The sequence below is a fragment of the Galleria mellonella genome, unplaced genomic scaffold (genome assembly GCF_026898425.1).
Source record: "Galleria mellonella isolate WM207_F2 unplaced genomic scaffold, CSIRO_AGI_GalMel_v1 utg300, whole genome shotgun sequence".
Classification (NCBI taxonomy): Eukaryota; Metazoa; Arthropoda; class Insecta; order Lepidoptera; family Pyralidae; genus Galleria; species Galleria mellonella.
The window spans coordinates 3013045-3037173 of NW_026442068.1; the positions used below are offsets into that span (position 1 = coordinate 3013045).

Here is a 24129-nt window from a genome sequence, read left to right on the forward strand (position 1 = left end):
AGTTGTATACATTCCCTAAATAAATGTTTAATAACCATTACGGGTTTAACTTTGTAAATATCTTTCATATCATTTATTATGCATGATTTTTATTTTACTTTTTTTTATATTGTGAGTGGCAGTCAAGAATATCTACTGTTGCCAGATAGCTCAATACCATAAGAATAAACACTAGGTAGAAGTGACACTCCCGCTAATTCAATAATAATACCACGTTCGCTCGAGTCGTCCTTGAGAACTAAATTCCTTTAATCAGCGCAGTCGTGCGCCACCGCCGTGGTTGTACATATTTTTTCTACTGATGAGAATTTGTTTACTTAACAACCATAAAATAATATTAATTTTACAAAATTTAAATTTAATGTGTTTTATGATATTAATATAATATTAGTTGTTGTAAATTTGATCTATTGTAACTATAAAGCGGATTATATACTATTTATTAATAACTTTAAATATTGACGGTAGGATCACCATTAGAAATCTTCTTAAAGTTTAGTTTATATGCAGGTTTGTTTTTTTATTAATTATATGTGGCAAAGTAATTTATTAAATCAGATTAAATCGTGACAACCCTATTTGAAATAGGGGAAATACACTTATGAAGGAAAGTATATGAGTGTCACTTCTACCTAGATTATTTTTTTATGGCGATACATTTTACACTGCCAGAGGCATCACTCGCTTGTTGCTGACCCTTGTCACCTGAATATCTCGAGTCACAGAATCGAGTAATTTCATTGTCATATTAATTTTTATATACATAGTTACGTATACGTAGTTACTATAAAAAATATCTGTTATTAACATTACATTATATGAATTAATATGTATACAAGTACAGTCTAATCTGAAGCTAGCTTTATCGTAGCCAGCGAGGCTACAGTGTCCATACTTACACACGCTCCATACTTACAGCACATCGTGTACACTTATCGCTACAGTCATAAATCTGTGGCAATACGCACAATAGCGTTTTTTTTTTTTGGTTTCAATCGAGTAGGTACTACGATAGGCGGTTATTCTTGTCACGAATGATGGCAAACAGAGACAGCTCGGCTGCGGCGCGACGCGGCGACGTTTCGTCCTCTTATAGCATAATTATAATAACTCACAATTGACACGCGATAACCACTCATTCAGTGCCAATCGGCATTGTTTGCAAACTATATCAATGCACAATATGTCCTATTCAAATTGTTTATATATGTAGATAGGTAACTACATTAATTTGCATAGACATAGCAATAAACGTTTGTACGCAGTTAGATTTAGATGGAGCGATGATTAAATATTTTGTCCTGTGTCCTGTGTACCTATTTAGGGTACTTATATTATGAAATATGCGTGTGCTATTTAATAATAACACATGCTATAAAATTATGAGTCGTTAATACCGACGATACCTATGATTTCATTTATACATTTAATTTATTGATTAATAGAATTTGTAAAATCATTTACGTAATTTTCAAATTTCAACAATAACCTATGACAAGTTTCATCGAGATCTCACATTATGTTTTGTGTTTTATCCACCTTCACACAAAGTCCTTTTCGAATGGGCAAACAGAACAAAGGCTAAATTCCTTCTCTACATACATTCTTTTGCCATGCGGTATAAAACTTTATACTCTTGACCATCAGATAGTATTATAGATTGTTCTGTTAAATTTTAAAAAGCTTTCACCTTATGTAATAATGCCTATCGCATCATAATTAAATTTCTTCAATAATACGTTACATACAGACCAATAGGTATAGTTTGGTATTTAATATTAATATAAAAAGAACACCTGCACATTTTTCTTTTAATAAGGAGGCAGGGTTAAGACAATACAAAGTACTTAGCATTATGGATTCGCAAAATAACCCTTTGTATTAGGGCTTCGATAATATTGAAATCACAGTCGTGCCACCCCGACCCCTCTCTACCAGGACTATAAAGGAAGTGACATGTGGTTCCTCAATTCGAACCGCGTGAGAATTATGTTGATAAGATTGTTTAATGTTTATTTTGTTACATATAAAATATGCATATATATATTTTTTCATTAACTTGCATTAGTATATCTACTTTGTTATTCTAATGGTTAATTTATGTCGTTCCTATGAAAAATCTATGCACGCTGCACAATGTACTATTTAAAATTGGAGTTCTTTAAAGTCATTAAAAAAAAATAGGTACAGTAGTTTTTACTCACAATTTCGTCCACTTAACCGGGTATGATGATTGACTGGGATAAAAAGTAACCTATCTCCTTCTTTGACCCAAATGCTTACAATGCGTTTACCAAAGTTTATGACGCCATTGTGTTATTAACGCACCTAGAGGTAGCAAATAAAATCATATTCATATTTATAATTTTAATAAGGATGAAATGTGTATTTCTTATGAATCGTTTTTTGCAGGGAATATATCACAGTACCGCCATGTGGTCCCAGTATAGAATAGGCCGCCTCTTCCTTTCCTGTGGGTGTCGTAAGGAGCGACTAAGGGAGGGGGAGGTATGTCCTTCTTAAAACATCTCTAAAGTCTAACTGCAGTGGCCAAGCGTATCAACTATTGGCGAAACCCTCTCTAGGAGGAAGCTTATGTCCAGCAATGGTCAGTTAAAGGCTGATATGATGATACCACAGTATATAACAATAGAGTAAATTCTTAATATGGTTATTCAATTTTTCATCCATCACCTCAGAATAGACAAATATGTATATTAAGTTTATATAATTTCCATTTTTTGTAATAATAAATGGTTAAAAAACAAACGAAAGTTTTAAAAATAAGATTCACGATTCCGTCTCATCCATTCTATGCATACACATTCACCCAGTGGGTGTGTCCTGCACACCTGCCAGCGCATTCCGTCCCCGGCGGGGCTTCGAAGCCACGGGGTGTTCAACAAACCCTACCAAATTTGAAAGTATCTATACTCCTACACGAACGTTCTACAAATCAACACACGTAACCTACCAGCATAACACCACATTCAGTTTTTGCTGCATGCAATGAAATAAACTGGATCCCGTACCTAATATTCATTCATTCAGGCAGAAGATATATAATACAAAAATGGTTTTTGATTAATGATATTGTACAGATGGCAGATCACTAAAATTATAGAAAAAAATATAACTTATGATTTTTAAATCTCGAAAAATCTCTTTCAATACATTTTGCCAAATCGTCAGTTGTCTCTAGCATAGAATATATTACTTTTATACATGCATTTTAATTATTTCTCATAATAATTTTAATGACTTATTTATTTATTTAGGATCACCAATATCGAATACAATGAAACATTTCGATACATAACACTAGTGGATTACGGCTTACTGTTCTTACATTCAGAGGCAACCACAGCATGCTTTGTGTTTAAAAATATTAAAATAGAATTAAATTATTACAATATAATTAAATTATTAAACAATTAAGTGACTTAAATGACTAAAGATAAACAAATAAACAATTATGTAATTTATCTTTAGTTAAAATGGAAATGATTTTTGAGTGGCTGTGCAATAAATATTCAACTCCACAAAACGTATGAGTTTCAGGTTTCTGTTACAATAGGAGAATATGTAAAAATAAAAGAGTGGTGAGGAACAAAGTGTATTTACTTATTATTTGTGGGCGCGGGTACCGCACGCGGTCGCGGGAGGGCCGGGTCTTTGTTCGCGGGCACGCGCGGTCTGAGTCGTGCTCATGCGCAAGGGATGGTCAATCTTTCAGCATTATCTTAATTTTTTTTATTTAATTTATTTTATTATTTGTCAAGTTATTAACAGTTCAATCTTCAAACATTCTATTGAAATGATAACTTTTGTACTTTTAATGGAATAATTTTTTTAGGCAATCTGCTATGATGTGGAACAATTACATTTTATTATTAAATTATTACTCTTATATAGTCACTAACATAATGTTATAATGTTTCACTGCAGTATTGAAAAGAATATAAGATTTGTTTATTCCCTAAAAACCGAATTTTATTGTTTAAATTAAACCGAAAAATACCATTTAAATTAAACGATAAAATTCGGTTTTTAGGGAATAATACATAATATACACGGAAACTACTGATTATAAAAAAATAATCAAAATCGGTTTAGATTTAGCTAATATTAAATAATATCGTACTACAAGATACAGATTTAAAGTAGTTTTGCAGTTAGAAATAGTTAAATCACTTGTTTTTATTTATTAAAAGATGTTTTATTCCTGGTGGGAACAAGATTAGACGAATCCTGCTGCGTTATTTTTCCTCAGATTAAAGTTATAAATGTTACAATTTATACTATTTCCTATCAAGATAAAAATAACGAAGGAAGAACTTAATAGTTTCTTTTCCTACGCATTACATTTTGACAGGTACATGAAATAAAGTGGCAGCGGACAGCGGACAGCGGACATCCGCCCGGTAAATACGGTCTCACGATGTCTATGACGTGTACCCGCTGTGTAGTGTAGGTGTGTACACATTTACATCACTAATATAATGGAAAACGAATCATGCCTACTATTTTACGATTACTTGTCTACACTTTAATCGAGTTTCATTCATACCATTTACGTGTGAGTCATTTAGGTTTACTCGTAAATTCTGTGATGCAACGTCACGTTTTTATCGGTATGTACTGGAGAATATTATAATTATTAAGGCACACTTTCAGCACCCATGCTCATAAACGTGTTAGTTTGCGTTTCACGTTATATAACGAGTTACGAGGTTCGTCGGCCGCGGCGCAACCTTTAAGGTCGACCCGGCGGCCTCCAGCCCTTTATTATTTACACATGCAAGGCCTTACGGCTCAGTCCTTGGGTGGAACGAAACGTCTCCGAGAAACCAACATTTCATAGAATTCTCATAATAAATATTGTAATAAAATACAATTATCTATTTATGACACTAGATATTATTTTATCTGTAACACTGAAATTGCTAAATTGGTAAAAGAAAAGTTTTTGTTTATTTGTTTCAATTTGAATAGTTTTTTTTTTCAGGTTTTACGTTACCAAGTAAAGTCGTATTACAGTGTCATTGGAAGTATCTTTTGTAAACTGCTGTTTAAATAATAAATCATATATTGCCTATTATTTCCTTCCGGACCTTTTATGTTTACAGATTGAAAGAATCGTATTGTCAAACTGTTTCTCTTGTGAACAAACATAAGCCGAACGGAAACAGCCTAAGGAACGGAAGGAAGTGCAATTGAGTTACAATAACAAAGGCAGCAGCGGGCACCCGATGAATGGATATTTGCCATACGTGTGTTTCTGTTCGTTTCGCAGCTGTACCAGTAAATCGGGCAGTTTTTAGTATTTGTAAGGAGGTGTGCTGTTCGTGAGCACTGGATCGATGCGGGGCTTAGCAGTGCACGGACGGCGCGGGTCGGGGCGGCAGGGGGGACCGTTTCCGGCGGCGCGGGCGCACCGTGGGAACGTGCGCATGCGCACCCACCTACGAGACTGCTCCACAGAAATGACGGCTACTAATTAATTTAAATTTGCTGCATATAAAAATCAAGTTATGTTCTCAGTAAGTACATTAGTTGTGAAATACCTATACGGTATTAACTTAACAGGACATTTCACTCTCACTTGTCCTTCAGAGTTCTTGTAATTACATTTATTAATGTGATATTTTTTACAAGGTAGGTTTGCGCTTGATCTTATCTCATCTGATGGAAAATAATGATTAGATCCTGCTTACCTAGAAAATACTTTTTGTCGTTAATTTGAAGAGTGCTAAGTATTTGTCGTCAACTTTAAGGGTCTCAAGAATTTCTCCGGAAATACAGAAGCAGGAAAAGCATTGTATTTTAATTGATATAACGAAAAAGCAGTAATGAATATTTTACAAAATATTATGGCTATATTTGCGATTTCAGCTTATAATATATAGAAATTCTCATATTTTGTATAAATCACCAAAATTTTACTAATCTACCTTTATAGCCAATGTCTCGCCCTTTGTTCGGGCTTCGTTCGTTCTCAGGGACGCAGGGCCGTTGCAAGATGACAACACACCTGGCGCGCCAGATGTCGGGCTCCATTCACTCCCGGCTGAATTTTATCAATTGCGGACGCACTCCGCTCCCATTCAACTTTTTATAAATTCACAACATATGTTTAAGTACGAGAGCCGTGTAAGAAAAATGGAGTGCTTTATATAAATACTGCGTTAAGACCTTGCATTTAAATTCCTTGATGTTCCTTGAGTCATTTCTGAATATCGCCGCAGCATCATGAAATAATTTTAATAGTATAATGTCAAAAAATTTCTACTGAAGTCTGTATTCTTTTATGAGGTGACTATTTCTTGTACCGAATTATGAATAATTATTATGATGCCTAAATATCTTACAAATTATATTGTAGGATAATATAATTTACCAATGTTGAAGCTGTCGCTATGAGTACGTTAAATACTTATACGTAGTAAGTATAGAAAAAATCAGTTATTTTTTGCTCTAACTTTTTTTAGTACGTTCTGATCTGATAGTGTTTTTTACAGAGTATGAGAAAAAATATACAGTGGAGTACTAAAAATTAGACGGCGTAGATTCAGAAAAGATTTCACGTAGACGATCTATATAAGTATTTATAGAAAGCAAGTTGAATAATTAGTGTATTTTTTCAAGATTTGTTACTTTTAGTTAGACTTGCTTTTTTTAATAACATAGTTAAGAATCGTACGGCTCACCTGATGATAAGGAAGTACCGCCCCCATAGGCACCCGCAACATCAAGAAATTGCAGGCATTTCGCTTTAATCTTAATATTTTCAATGTACTATCTGTTCGAAAACACTGCTACAGAGAGTTGGGTGATCTTGTTTGATTAAACGCAGAAAAATTTGTTTACAGAAACGCACTGTGAAGGACAGCCACTTATCGAGATGATCGGGATGTATCTTTAGCTTGTGGCGGGTTGTATGGTAATGAAGTCCAGCAACCGGTATTAATCCGAATAATTCCTTTGAACATTCCCTATGATATATGCGATAAAAGATATAAAAAGCCGTAACGTCTCTACGCAATGCCAGTGGATCGCATATCTATAATAATTATCTCATCTGTCAAATAGGAATAGTGCCATGTAAGCACAATTAGTTGGTGATGGAAGCAATTTAATTTTTTCTCATCCCGGCCAATTACTAGAGTTTAATTCTGCATTTAAACTTTTTCAAACAGAAGGAATATCAAAGAAACTTTAACAGACTTACAATAACATTAATACCTGTAGAGCGAAATAAGACCGAGTCTATTATTTCTGTTCTATAAGTTCTAAATCATTTGTAATAAACCTGGGTTTATTACAAGCGGTTATAAATTATTATCTTGTTACTTGATACTTACATTGGATCAACTAGTTTCCTCATGAATGAAAGCGCTTGCACAGCGGTGGGAAAACACTCGTTACATGTAACGGAACTTACATAATTATTGCTAAACCTATCAACCACCTATAAATAAGAACTATCAAACTTGACAAGACGGGAAAATGCACTCTATGAGCTGTACTGAAAGCTAATATTTGTGGGAGGAGAGAAGGCACATAAATCCTTTTTTAACGAAATGTTCGATGGAACGAATGAACCAGTACATACGTGGTTTACTTTTTAATTTATTTTTATTATTTTATCAGTTATAAGAATACAATCGTAATATTAATGGTGTTGTATAGTGACATAATAAATAAAACTGTAACTATGTCCTCTTGGATGTCTGTTATCCACTGTCTTCGCAGGTCTGTAAGCAAAGTACTGTAATTAAGAACACCCACTTTACAATTAATCAATATTTCATATTCCTGAATCATTGTTTCTGGATTAACATATTTTTACTAGTACAAAATTACTTATTAGATATAAAAGGGAACAAATATTATTTTTACATTTAAAAATTCTGTTGAATTTGACCAGTACCTTATAAGTGCCATTGCAGATTATCTATGTTTTAACCTAAATATTTACAAGCAAACGATTTTTGAAAAACTTCTCACTCAAGTATAGATTAATTAATTGAATGGTACAACTTGTTATTATTTCAATTTAAAAAGTGTTTCTGTGATGATTACAGAATTTGGTTACCTTTTCATTAAGTGCTGTTGAAATAGACTATATCTAGTACAGGTTTATGACTAATTAAAAATAGCACGAGAACGTCGTTAACGCCACATAAAAATATCACCCCCCTCGATTCCATTCATATCCTGAACACATTCACATCAGAAGGTTAACCGCCTAAATAAAATAACATCAGGCATATTATTTTTAATTTAACACCGCGTGACTATGTAATTTGTTAGTTTTATCTTCATTCATGAATTAGTCGTTATGGGTAGTTCCGTTCGTAATTCTCCCACGGTTTGTGAATGGGCTTCGAGTCGCAAGTCGCAACTGCGCTTACGCATCGAATGTACCGAAGGGAAAGAAAGGGGCTCGTCATTTCCGGAATGTGCCAGTGTATGATGCCATAGTTTTTAACCGGATACATGTGTGTCCTGTTCTCATCAATTATATTACCCCCACTTAATATTTCCTCTATTACTGGGCAATCTTACAAACAAGGTTATATTATTCTAAACAGCGTCGTAGGTTATCTTGATTTATAGACTGTTAGTTTTTACCCGCATCTTCGTCTGTGTGACTACTATATTATGCAACTTAGAATGGCAAACAAGCTGACGGTCCACCTGATGGAAAGTGGTAACTACCGTACGTAACGAGCAGTACTAGACGTAACAGAGTATACTGTTTCGCCCATGATACTTCCCATATACCCCCCCATGATACCCCCCCATGCGCTGCCGTTCCTGAGGACTGAGGTGTTATTCCTCTGTACCCTGTAAATTCACTGATACATCTCACCCTTTAAACCGAATGGGACAGAGGTGCCCAAGCAAACGACTTTTGTACAGTCTCCGTCTGGTAGCCTATGCCCTTCTCCGTCTCATATAGTACGTGTGTATTAAATTTTATAACTATTAGTTAAGCCATTAAAGAGCTAAGATGTAATTTTTTTATTTTTATTTATTTATTTGACAAAAAACACAAAGTTACAAACACATGATATGAGATTATATAGTACGTCTATGTACCAATTTTAATATTTTGATTGGATCAGCTGTTAAGACGCTTCACATTTATACGAGACGAGTATGTTCTTTACATATGTATATAAAATATTAGTAAGGATTAAGGTTGTGAGTTTGAATCTATCCTACATATTATAGTCGGTGTTTTTTTGTGGAACAAAATCTTAAATTATTCATGATATCACTTTTGTTGTTGTTAATTTCTAAAATGGTTGTTGGTTATTTTTGGACAGCAAACTTTTTTTATGAAAATACATATTCTGTATCAGACAGGCCTGTGCTTATGTCATTACTATACGGACAGTACCTTCCGAATACATTCAATGGAGTATTTAAGGGCGGGGGGGGGGAGTAGGGGGCTTGTCTGAGTTTATATATAGACCCCCTTTTTTAGGGCCAGGCCCATCTTGTAAAATACTCGCAAACTTAAATACGATTATGCAATTAATATAACAGTAATACATATTGAATCAATTATAAAAAAAACATATAATGAATGAAGGAGAAACGCTTACTAAGATTATTCGTTCTAAAACACTGCACTTTAGGGGAGCCTCGTCAGCTGCTTTCACAATCGCAGTAGCGCGGCGGATACATTTCGTGCTGTTTCGCACATACATATATCGAGAGCCGCAAGAGTGATAAGGATAGCTAGCGGAAGTGAAATAAGAATGGACTGGGGTTCATTCATTGAATTCATTGCTGTTTTCAATGTCATCAATGGGCACACTATAAGCATTTCTGCGTTTTATTCAAGTCCAGTAGGTTAATTTAATAATGACAAATTTTCGTGGCTTGGCGCAGTAAATATTTAAATTCTATTTTCGTCCGTGGTGTTTACGTTACTTACCTACCTTATTTATGCGTAAATTCGGAGTTTTATCACATACTTAAGTGGTTTTATGGTTTTATTGGGAACTTTAACCTTTGCTTTAATAGCATACAGTTACAGGCACAGTTGTTACGAACGATCCAATTTGACGTGAAATTTTTAAACAGAAAAAGTAACGCTTCTAAAACACTCTTGCCGATAAATAACATATAAATATTATATTTATTAATTTGTTATAATTATTATTATATTTATTAAAATATTATAATTATTAATTTTATAAATAGAGTTGAGCAAAATAAAAATAATTAGATATATTATTATTAGATCTTGTACCCGTGACTTTATCCTTATATATAAAGTGTCCTATATATTAGGATATTAATTAGCTGTGTACTAAATGTCATAATAATTATTTGGCCGTTTATTTGTAAATCAGTAACAAACATACAGTCATCCAAACATCTTTACAAACTGTAACTAAAAAAATATCTATGAGTACCTATTAATATGACATTATGTCATGGTAATCTCTTTATGGACTCTTGCGATACAGATTTACCTAGTAATAATAATAAATAAATAAATAAAAAAAAGGTTGTCACCAATTTCGACATTGCCCATATCAGTTGGATTTCTATATTCATTTATATCGGGTGCTTTATTACAGTTTTTTTTTATACAACTGAATGGTAAACAAGCTGACGGCCCACCTGATGGAAAGTGGTAACTGTCGCCTATAGACATGAGCAGTACCATGGACATAACAGAGTATACTGTTTCGCCCATAATACCCCCCATGCGTTGCCATTCCTGAGGACTCAGATGTTATTCCTCTGTACCCAGTAAATTCACGCCATATCCCACCCTTCAAACCGAAACACAGTCATGCAAACACAACTGCTTCACGGTTGAAACACGAATGGGACAGAGGTACCCAAGCAATCGACTTTTGTACAAAGTCTCCCTCTGGTAATGGATAACCGATATTTAATATATTCGTTATTGGGACAATATATAGATATTCTAACTACAATATAATATATATACCGCTATATATTATCCATCCCTAGTCAGTAGGAGTACCTATAACGAAAACAAAAACTTCGTCACATCGATAATGGGTTATTTTTCTTTATGTTTTAGTCACGTTGCCTAAATATAAATAAGTACAAATAGATTTTAGTAGTTATTCTAAATATTTTGTACTTCAAAGTTCTTTTTTGGCCTTCAAAACTCGAACTGTCTCGACAGATCTTTGAAGTGCAAGTAATTTTTTAATTTACCACTTTCAAATGTATTTAAATTCAATTATCAACCTTAAGCTCCGCTATTAAGAACTGGTTTATTCTAATGAACATTAATAGCAACTGTTTGGATGTGACGTAACTGAACATCCCAACTTTCATTGAGATGTGATGTCTCCACTAACCCCCCTCCCCACCCTTATCTTGTTAATCACTCCTCCCGCCCACTAGCTTCCGTGACGTCACCCGCAATTTGTCACAGTAAATAAAATTTTACGAGCACTCTGGCTTAGTGGTAATGTATTATAATATTTCGATTTTAGTTAAATATTCTTATAGATATGTACCAATTCTACTACTTACGTAACTGATTATTCTGTACCTACTTATTTACATCTATGTCTACAATATTTAGTATGTAAACATATTGATATACATATATATAAATATTCTTGGTTAAGAACTATAGGTTGAGGCATTAAGTGAAAAAGTGTTCAGTTTCACATCACATACCTACCTATCTATGAGTCAAACTTAAGTATCCCAACGAACTCGAAGTAGATGTATCTTGGGTAGAAAGTACATATATAGCAATGTAAAGCTTACGTGTTGCGATATTACATCGACGAGGTAATATTACTTGAACGGTACAAAATACAAAAGTTGTGAATGAAACAGTGCGCGTCCGGCAGCAGCGAGCGGCGCGAATGGGAGCGGAAGCCCGCGGTTAGTCCACTTCCTGTTTCCTGTAGGGCTGAGATCGTCGTACGCGCAGCCGAACTCGCCCGATCGCCGCCCGAGCTCGGTCGAGTCGCGCCGAACACCAGCCGAGCTTGAATTTTACTCGATTGATTCTATTTAGCATGGAAAACTCATGTCGTAGGATGCTAGCGTATTCACATATCGACTTTCAAATAAGCTATTAGGTATTAAGATGATTTGCGTAGATAGGTAGCTACCTGTTTGTGGAATATATTTGTTTTTCTTCAACACTTTTTGTAGGTATGTCTTGGTTGGTTACATATCGAAAAGTGGCGAAATATACTTTTTTATAAGTAACATTGGAATGGTCATTCCGCTTGCGCTATTAGTATATGCTAGCGGGGTATCAGTGATAGATGATAGATAAAAGTAGGCCAGTTGGTTCATCATGAATTTGATAAAAATTAATCACTATGGTTTCTATGCGAAACCGCGTGGAGGTCGACCTGATAGGGTATATCGGGTGGAGCAATAAAATTTTGTTCAACAAAATATAATAGTGACTTCAAGTATGACATTTTTTTCTTTAAATCCAATTATTAAGAAATCTGAAAATCGCCTTAGAATAATTAGTGAAAATATACGTATACACAAAAATACAAGGTGCCTGAAAACCTTCAAATCTCTATTTGAGCTATTTTCAAAAATACATTTTTATATACAAAGTCTTTATAAATTATACAAACATAGTTCAATAATCAAAGTCTTTGTAGTACAATATTATCTTTATTCCCACAGCGGTTGTATACTATTCTTGATAAAGTCCTTGTCAAGAAATAAACTTTGTAATCTAATTTCCATTTCTCGTTCACAATACATGAAATGAATAGGTATATAAAATTATTTCATTAGCGAGACAATTCGAATAAGTAGTTGGTGACGTCACGGCTTTATCGCCACACGCACAATAATTGCCCAAATTTAAAAACATTATAGGTATAGCTGCCGAATCGCCTACGCTAAACGCCTACGTACAAATCGCCTACGCGGCCGTCCGGCGCGGCGGCCCCGTCCTCCCTCATCCTCCGTTGATCTCTCCGGCTGCGACGTAGTAGTAGCGTAGGATCGTACCACGGGCACGAGATTATCTATATCATAGAACTGCCATTTGAATTATTTTACATGTCTAATTTAAAACTAAACCCGGTTTTATATATATAACTAGTAACTTTACCAGCGCATTTGCTCATTAGAATTAGAATAAAATTCGGTATCCTAAGTGTTAACCCAGGATTTGGTAATGCTTGGGGGTGAAGGGATTATCTCTCACTAGTGCTCAGTTTTTTTTTAATTGAGTGAAAATGGATTGGTAACCTCGCCCGCGCTATTGGTATACACCGACGAGGCACCAGTGGAACATGATGGTTTCCAGGGGGAACCGCGTGGAGGTCAACCTGGGACGGTATATTGCCAGTAATGGGGGCTATCAGACCCCATTACTAACAATCCCTTTCCCCCCACTAGTGCTCAGTTAACTTATATCGATAACGCAAGCAGAGTTACCATTCCATTTTCACTTATTTATTTTCATTTATTTATTATATAATTTCGTTACTGGCGTAGTCCGTCTGATATCTGTTACTCTATGTTACTCTAGCCTTCTATACGACTGCGCATAGTGGGTGACAAGTCGATTCAATTGTGGTAACACGAGTTGTTGCTAGACTCAAAAGCGGAATTAATTAAATTGTACAACATTCGTATCATTAAAGGTATCTCAGAATAAAATACTTGGTAGCACCATTGCTTTATTATGCACAGGGAGTAAAGATGTTAATTATTACAGCTCTACATTGTTTCGGTTGCTTCAATGAAATGTAGGAAATGGTAACAGTCTAATAAATAAGAAGGGAGACGTGAGAGTAGTGAGATTTATTACAAAGCAAGAATTGTAATTTAGTAGTACCTATTAAGGACTATTCACGTTTTTAAAGTAAATTATTTTATTATTATTATATTTCAGCTATTAACTGTCCGCTTCTGAACATAGGCCTTTCCTATAAGAAGGGTTTTGACAGTGTATAATCACAGAGGAGGTGATTATTACACCGCAATCGTTGTTATTACTGCCTCCTCCGGTCGCCATTCATAAGGAGCAGTGAGTTACTATTATTACGCACGTTAACTGAAAATTATTTGCATAATCATATTCAAAAGCTTCTACAGAATCAGTGTTCAAAATTCCATATATGAAATTAATTTGGTTTAAAGTTTGGGTATAGTTTTCAATAAAGTAGTCAAAATTAAAGTTTAAAAACTAAGAAATTGGAATGACGGGGAAAAAAATGAACACAGCTCAATTGATGGAAAGTGGCAATCGCCGTCTATAAACATGAATAGCGCCATGGATATTACAGCACTGTGTTGTCTCCGGTACTCTTTGCCATTCCTGATTAAGGAGTTGTCTCGGTGATGTATAGTTTTACCGGCATATCCCATCTTACAAACCAAAATTCAGTTGTGCAAGCATAGATGCTCGGCGGTAGAAACACGAGTGGGATAAAGTATACTTAAGACTTTTTTTATAATCTCCAATTTGTATCAAGTTATCGACTGTTGACTTGAACTGTGTAGCAACCCACTTTTATTACAAAGGCATGGACCCACTGTTTGTTTATTACCCCCTCATTCCGCAAACAAGGTTTACTTTGTTCAAGGACGGATGCGGGAGCGCTGTTCGTATTATCTCGTGTCCGGCTGGTCGCCGCGCGCCGGACGGCGACCGGACGCGCGTCCGGTGCGCGGCCACATCCTATTACGATGGAATTTACACTGTATTGTACTCTAAATTACACATACGATAATACGATGACATAAAAACGACCATGAAAGTAGGTACAGGTGTATTAAATTTTGTTTAATTTTTTCATTTTACCTGATTGATCGTTTGATTAAATTTATACCTTGAATGTCCTCCATCTTTCCTAGTCCACTAAGAATTTCTTGGTAGGTATATTGCTTAACAAATGAGCATATAATGACTTCAATTGAAATTTTTTTATCGACTGTAAATATACTTTTTCGGATAAATAAGAATTTTCCAAATCGGTCTACAATTGACGGAATTATGAAGTAACAAATATAAAAAAAAACACAATCAAATTGAGAACCTCGTTCTTTCTGAATAAATGCGGAGAAAAGTTTAACACGGAAAAAGAAAACGTGCCTAGTGCTTAATACTTTACAATTTTATCTTTCTATTTCATCTGTGCAGTACCTATTTAGTAGTCGCATTTTTATGCCTGTAATAGTGGTGTTGAAACTGAACAGCATGTTCTAAGAGTAGTCATATGTAAATAATTTTCAAACATTTCAATAATAAATTGATCACATAACTACACAGTTTATATGAAATTTCAAAAGTATTTTAAAGATTAGAACAACAAAAAGGTCCTTTTGTATTCGTATTCTTTGTAATCTTCTTACTAGATTATGATACCTTTTTCGTTTTTTTTTCAGTTCATACAACAGTATAAACTTTATCCAAGGGGACTATTCCCCTTAATAAATCCCTCCCTTATACTCTCCCTCCTTCTCCTCTTTCTTAATCCCCCGATTATACTTTTGAAATATTTTTTTCCTTTTCGTGTTAGCTAATTAGCGTGCAATTTATACATCAAACTATTTTATTTTATTACTTTTCTTTTCATCATATCCTTATCTATACCATAGATAAAGAAAGAATAAATGCTTAGTAAGTACAAACTTGTATTATTTTGTCTATGACAATACTCATGTTGAAAATTGTTTAATGTCATAATAGGTTTTGTAACACCTTGTTTATTATAATTTAACATTGTTCATCGCGTTTCATTCATATCTTATTAAATAGGTACCTACAATGCTGACATAACAAAGTATTTATCAGTAATACATTATCGTGGCGGTGGCGCAACACGACAACACGAGCTCTTCCTGTGGACCCGACATTCGTTACTATGCCATGTAATATGACATTTAATACAATCGCTTCATTGAACAACTTACACAACAGGCATAGACTACAAAAGCAAAAATATACCGGCCACTGACATAATGAGTGCCTGTTTTTTACCCTTTTCATTTTTTCATTACGTTTTTGACAGCTAGATTTTTCATTTAGGTATATATCCATCTGATTCATTGACAATGCTTAGATGTTTTTAATCGTGTGAAGTTGTATCTTAATTTATCGTATATCAAAATTTAAGTTAATAATAAATAGCTGGCAATCTCAAACAAAATTAGGTATTATTATAAGAAAACTTTGTCCCATTTGCATTTACCATTATTATTGTTATATCAGCCATTAACTATCTACTCCTGAACATAGGCCTCTATAGGATGGTTTTCTACTTCGCAGAGGGCATGGCAATTGCAGTTAGGCTTTGGTGATGTTTTAGGAGGGACTCTGCTTTCCATCTCTCGAATATTAAGTTTTTTTAATTGCCTCTTAAGATAGTCATGGAAAAGAAAGGGGAATCTGATACACCGTTGAATTTTACTTCAGATCTTATTTCTGAATAGATTTTTAAAAAGTATTCCAGTAGATCTTAGTGATTTTCATAATAGCGTTCAATACATTTATTAATATTTTAAGTTTGAGTCAGATAGCTTCGATATTAATAAAATCTATTTGAACTTTGACGCAAAGCCTACCTAAAATTCATAATATTAATAAAGAAGTGTAAAATTTTGGAAAAATAATAAAGATTATTTTTCCTATTAATAAATTAATAAACATTTTGTAGTCATTATAATTGTGCAGGCGATAGTGCCCGATGTATATGTTTATCGAGCAGTAAATTATTCATTAAAATCAGCCATCACTCAGTGAAATGCTCTACAGTCCATGTAGTATCATTCCCATTTATAGGAAGTAATTTTATTGCCATTATTCCACTATTCAAATAAGCATAGATCATGTAAGCAAAATGTAGGATAAAATTAGTTCTTATTGTAATACAAGAACTTTGAATTGAATTAACTTCGTATAATCCTTCAAATGAGACAGGCAAAAAGAAAATACCGTATATAATATTGTATAACACAAATAAATAAAATATAAATAAAAAAGCCATGAATGGTTCAAACGAATAAAATTTTGAAAAAATCCTACTTTCTACTATTATTATAAATGCAAAAGTTTGTGAGGATGATTGGATGGGTACCCAAGTACTTGTAGACTATATCCTAACTTAACATATACTTTGTATACTGATTCTTTAGCTAATTGCCTATTTTTACTTTTTACTGTATCAACATTTCAAAACTCACACGGAGTGCTCTCACCAATCTACTCGTATATCATTGGTGTATATATTAAGTCATGTACATTATTGATTAGTATTTGACAAACATGGTTAATAATATGTAATAATAACCTAACTGATAAATATGACTTAATTTTCAATCTAGACCTTGAGGGGGGAAAGGGATTGTTAGTAATGGAGACCGAGAATCCCATTGCTAGCAATATACCCAACCAGGTCGTGCAGTTCCCCCTGGAAACTATCATGGTTAATTCCTGATGAATTCATCATGATGGGCTAACTGGTCTGTTTTCATTCACATCTATCACCCTTCACTGGTGCTCCGCCAGCGTATCCCGTTAGCGCAGGCGGGGTTACCATTCCATTATCATCTATCAAAAAAAAAAATCTAGACCTTGAAGTTTTAGAAGTGCTCAAGTGTGTATGTAATAGCTATTGGAACAACGTTCAAAATTCAGATAGGAGTTTTTCACTTAGGTACTATGATCATACCTGTCCAAAAAAAATGCTAATATTTTGAGTATAATACACAGCGTTTTATGATTCTTACATATACATAGTCGTATCAACAACAGATAAAAGAGGTCTTATACATGTTTTTATATTAAGCAATAATACCTATATCATTTGCATGATTGTGAAAATATGCTAATATAACCTAACTATCAATGGACGAGAAACGAGAGCGTGAGGGCACTACAGACGCATGTATAAGCTAAGCGTTCTAGCGCCAGCAACGAGAGCGATTTTTTATCGGCTCCGAGTCGACGCATGACCTCTTGACCGCAGTTTGCAGCGTCGCCAATTTGTACGAGATATCAAGCTCAGCTCTTGCCGCCAGATAAACTCGCTGCCCACACACTAGAGTCGATTTTGACACAAAAAAAAATCATATTATCGCAAAAGCAGCAGTGCAGAGATTCGCGCGTCATGTGAAGATGATGTCATGGTTTGTTTTTAAAGAAATTTTCGTGTAAATGTCTTTAGACAGTTATTTAAAGGCTAAAGGGCGGGTTTATTTGTTATAAATGACATTTAACATACAATTTTGTGTACGAAAGTCGTGTCTATACAATAGCTCAAGTGGATGTAGTTTAACAGAGGACTCAATTTATAAAATTGTCAGTTTAAAGGGCTGGCAACACACAAGTTACTCCGCTAGTACTGCAAGTGTCCATGGGCGATGGTAGCAGCTTTCCAGTTGATAGTTCTTCTGCTCGCCTACCTCTCTATCAATATAAAAATTAAATAATGGTATCAAAATAATTCAGGAAATACATACAGCATTCTGGCAAGTCTCGTTTTAATATTTTTTGGGTTGAGTCCTATCTGCGGTAATATTAAATATTTATTGTAGTTGTTACCAGACTAGTGTTGCCTGCTACTGGATAACCTACTGCTAGTCACGTATTCCGCATGTAGTCACTTCAGTTAGCCGTAGGTTGTCCCTGAAACTATATTTGTCGATCCGGAGTCTTCACCCATGAACACGTCTACGCCAACGTTTATCAGTTCTACGGCAAATACTGCCACTTTTTTGGAATCTGCAACCTAACATTTAACTTAACAGCTATCCACGTCGGTGAATTGCATCATTCCTCAGATATTTCATAGCCTAGCTTGCTCATTTGTTTTCCAAAATATTTTCGCAAATAATTAACGTGAAATTTTATCATAGTAAATTAATAACTACCTACCAGAGATGTAATCCATATATCATTGACTACTTACTGTACTTACTACATATATCTGTCCTGTTTAGATATGATTTCCTAAACGACGACTGACATGACAATGTATAAATTTAAAGTTTTAATATTTGACTCTTCAACAGGTTAAATAGGTACTTATTATGATTTTAATAATAAATATTACTGTGATGAGGAATTGAATAAAAAAAAATCCTCTACCATTGTAACTGACGTCAGAATCCGAAGTGGAAGCCGCTTCCCCGTGTGGCGTCTCCATCTTTTATTTATAGACGATTGATTGATGATGCGAAACGTCGTATATGAATGAATCGATTTATGGTTTCGTTGAGAGGACACTGTTTACGTGCTCGCTTGACGTCAGGAATCTTTATGCAGAGAAGAATATATTTGTCACCTGAATCAGTAAATGTGCGAGCAGGGCCCCTCTCGTGATCAAGTAATAAAATCGATCATTAACTTTTGTAGGTACCTATACTTTATGCGTAGCAGTTGTTAAACAGACACCCCAGGATTGATTCCGCAGTTGGGAGTGAGTTGCGCAACTTTCGAACACCACATTACGATTGTGTCGGCAAGAGGCGGTGGTCGATGTAACGATTACTCAATACATGTTATCTGAGTGCTCGAGTAGGTCGGCACTCAGCAGAATGTTCCGTTTGAAGCGCCGCGCGCCGCCACTTCCTGCGCGATGACCCGCCGCGTTATCGCTGCGTGCGCCTGCGCCGCTGCAGCTATGCGTCCAACAAGCAATCGGCTAATAGCCTGGTCTCTAGTCTGATATCATATTCAAAAGTTTATCTCGTATAACCAAAGGTGTCATTATCAAACGTTTTTTAACACGGTACAATTGCAGTGAAATTACTATGATAGGTTGTGAAATATAAAATAAGTAGTATTATTATATAAGTGTTAGAAAAAAAAAATATTTTTTATGCATGTATCATGAATAATTCAATTTAGTGACATTTCAATTTATTAATAAAAGTACCTACCTAGTGTTTCAACGTTAAAAAATTACTTCAACTACCGATAACAGTTGAAAAAATATGATAAATACTCGTATTAAATGATATGGTAAACAATTCAGTTTCGTTTACCTACACCTACCCCGGTATGACAACGGTATTATTCCGTATTATACGATCTTAGCCTAACGGCTCAGCCTATTGAGATGGATTATACAATATAATATAACACAGCGCCATCTTAAATTAAGCAGTAGATACAATGTGGTTACACCTATTATTGCAAATTCCAAATCTGACAGCATAAATCGATGGATCGAACTAACATGTATGAAATACGTAATGAACAAAGCTATATGAACAATCAAACATTTTCCGGAATTATACGGAAGAAAATTCAAAATGTTAATAGATTGCAATGCTTTCAAGGTGTCGATGTACATAACAATGGGCTTGATTTGCGAAGATACTATTTTATGGACTACTATAAAGTAAATTTATAATAATTATGACTTATATCTATTAGAAATTTAGTTCACATTGGTCTTTAGAATAAAGACTTCGTTGTGATGTCATATTGAAATTTTAATTTTAAAGATGGGGTTAGACTCTAAAGTTTAGAGAATTGGCGCTTCAGAATTGACCCTAATGTTTTTATATTACGATCGGATTCGCTCTATAATCCTATTTACCTTGCTCAATCCTAAGTAATTAGTACTCACGATGTTTTGTATACAGTTTTATATACTTTTTGTATAAAGCCTTCATGGTGTACGCGTGGCCTGGCTTCTGAACTTTAAACTCCATTCGTTCTTGTTATACCAATATCCAAGAAACATTAACTTCACTTCGAACAAAGTCAGCTGCCATCGCATGATGCATCTCAGTTCAGAGGTCAAGGAATGCGCCCGATAAATAGCGATATTTGACAGTGAAATAGTGATGCCTTGTCTGTGAGTGTGAATCACGGCTCACAAATGGCAGCCCTACTCACAAATCAAACTTACAATGGCACAGTGATCTATCTTCCCCGTAGCATAGGTCGACATCCCCGCTGAGCTAGAGCACTTTTTATGAAATTTATTTTAAGCTAGTTTTTGGTCTGCTACTTTGTATGAGTGGATTTCAGAAGTAGGAAAGCCATATAAATAAATTACTTTTAAATAGCGTATCAAGATAAAACGTACCAGATTTCAAGTGACATCTTCAGAAACACTACTATGAACACCGCATCCAACTTGGTGTTGTACTTTTGGCATGATTACAGAACAAATATTCAAACAGACAGACAAAATGTCTTAAAAATATTGTTTTGACTTCTATTGTTCTTATCAATATTCCTTACATCAATTTTTCTTAAATATCTTTAATGTACAGACACGTCTAGTTACAATTTTATTATAATAGTACGATAACATCAGATAGTCTCAATTTGACAGCTATGAACATTCCACTTGTAGACGATGTATGAATACGTACATCAAAACTTACATACAGTTATAAGCATTTTCGAGTATAGATCTACCATTGATTTGCTAGAAGGTATACGAGTACTAAGAGTTCTAGTAATATAGATATTTTTTATTGGCAGGCCTCTTAACAACTGTTAGTGAAATTAAGCTGGGTGGGGGACTTCATTACTATATACGATGTTAAGTCGACCTCCATGTGGTCACCGCCAAAAACAATTGCCGTTAACAGTGTTCATATAGAAAGGTACCTAAGTGTGATAATTGAAATTATTTGTTAATTTTAAAAGTACAAACAAATATTTATCTAATTATTGAAAAAGTAATAGCTTACCACTTGATAAATATGCTGTGATAGGTAAACATTAGATGTAAGATACGTCATAAGTATCTCTAATATAATTTATATAATATTTTAATTATATTATGACATTTATATACATATAATCTGTAGTCAATGTTGTGTACGCCTGCTATAGGTATGCATATCAGCATACTACATAAGAAATGTTTTTTAATTTATGTGTAACATGTATACTGTTGGTGTGCCTAATCCAGAATAAATAAATAAATAAATATATTATATATGAAATCATCAGAAATTAAAATACTAAAAAAAATATATGAAGTACGATTTCCTACAAGCCCCTAAATTCTTTTATTATTAAAAACGAAATAATTAGCTGTCGAAAATAGGTAACTAATACATAAACTGTTTGGGGTAATATAAAAATCACAAAATTAATAATTGTCTATCTTAATAATACACTTTTGATATTTTGAGTAACTTTTCCATGCTTGATCTAGCGCCTTTTCTTCTTATGCAGTTATTTTAAGGTATTTTCGTTTAGCTTCTGACCTTAAATCATAGCTCTTAATTAAGTTCCATAGAAATAAGTGAATATGTTTAGATTTACAAAAAGCGTCAATAAAATGTCTCGAAATGACTACTTTAAACAGCCATTGAGGTCGATTCTGAGGCGCTATTTCTTTAAACTCTAAAATAAAAATTTCAATTAGATATCATTGTGAAATTTTAATACCAATATGGAATAATTTTCTAACAGATAATCAAACTTATTGTAATTCTTGTTTATGATGGTCCATGTACAACAGTCATCAACGTCAGCAATGAACGCTGCGCCCGCCGACGAGTCTAGGCTGATCAGCCTTGCGAACGACCGTGGCTACAGCGCTGCGGTAATTGGTATTCACTAACGTGTCAAACCTCATCGACGAACTGTAGGCTGTGATAACTCGAGGCTGTGCGCACGGACGAGATAGGGCTTGCAACAAAAACCGTAAAATGAAACCGATAACTGTAGAAATATAATATTTTATTGACAAATGGAATGTTTTATTCAGTTTAGAATGTTATTTAAATAAATATTATATAAAATAAACATAAATTTATACATCAAACATTTGATTTTGTTTTTTAAAGTTAAGATTTGTTTGAATACCCTTGCTTCCATTGCCGTAAAATAAACAAATAACACTTATACGTAGGTACGTAGAGAGTATTATATTCCTTGTACTTAACATTCCAGAGGCGCACTTTTTGTATTTGTTTATTCTCTTTTAAAAATAATTAATAAAATTAACGTAACTTTACCAACGTTTTATAAGTTTGGATGTATCTATCAAATACGTAAGTAAAATGTGCTTTTTATTTACTTGTATTGTTTTTAAGGTTATATTTTTAGTAACTAAAATAAATGCATATCTCGTAACATGCCATGAAATGAGGTCCCTTCGCAAAGTAGTCGGAGATGCTGATGGATTATATAAAGAATCAGACATGGCTTGTGACAGGACATACACGAACAGAAAAAAGGATCAATTATATTTTTGTGGAGTATCTTAAATAAATAACTAATTTATAATTTTAGAATTATGTGTCTAATTGGTCTTATTGTTATTTTTAGGTCCACGCCGTCATTTGACTGACAGTATCCCGATGACACTTATCTCCTTCACAATAGCAGCCTCAACTAGAAAGAGAGTAGTCTCACAAAGATTTGTTGCCACTGAAGAGCACCGAGTAGAGACAGAACAAATTTTGATAGAGAATCAGACAACACTAGTTCATATCTTATAGCTAATGAATGAGATATGACTAAATTAAAGTCAGCCATTGTATGATTTAATTAAAAAAAATTTTAAAAAATGTCAAATAATTTTTATTCAATTAAATTTAAAATATTATAAATGGTAATTCTTTATGATTCTACCATCCATTGTGAAGAAGGGGAGAAACCTCAATTTTGGTTTTTAAAATACTAATAGATTTTACAATAATACATTTCTAAAAATATACACTGCCAAACATAACAAGAGTTATTGGAATTATTAGTTAAATCAAGTTCATTATTGAAAATATAAGATTAAATTATGTCATTTAATAGTCATTAGTAATTTTGAAATATAAGTTTCATCTTATATAATTTTCAAATAAAAACACAATTACAATAAAATTTTATAATTATAAACTTGTTTCAATTTCAAATAAATAATTTTTAATGAATATTTTTTTTTTAATTTCTTACTCCATACTAGTTATAATATGAATTAATTATAATAATTTTAAATTAAAATATACATTTACAACATAATATAATATTAATTTTAATTCACAGGTAGACAAAAATGTAACAATAAAAAAGTATTTGAAAATAGTTTTAAGATATAAGTACAAAAAGTATAGCTAGCTTATTTTCAGACTACAAAATTTTCTTTTGTGCTTCTTCATTTTGTATAGATGATGTAACTGCATCATATTATC

At 33.7% G+C, this 24129-nt stretch overlaps 1 long non-coding RNA gene across 1 annotated transcript; it reads left to right on the forward strand.

The window, feature by feature from the left end:
- The first annotated feature begins 22509 nt into the window (after positions 1-22509).
- LOC128200879 (uncharacterized) lies at positions 22510-23871 on the forward strand. The gene is made up of 2 exons (XR_008252939.1): positions 22510-22995; positions 23273-23871. It is a non-coding gene; the product is annotated as an uncharacterized LOC128200879 (long non-coding RNA).
- Positions 23872-24129: the final 258 nt, after the last annotated feature.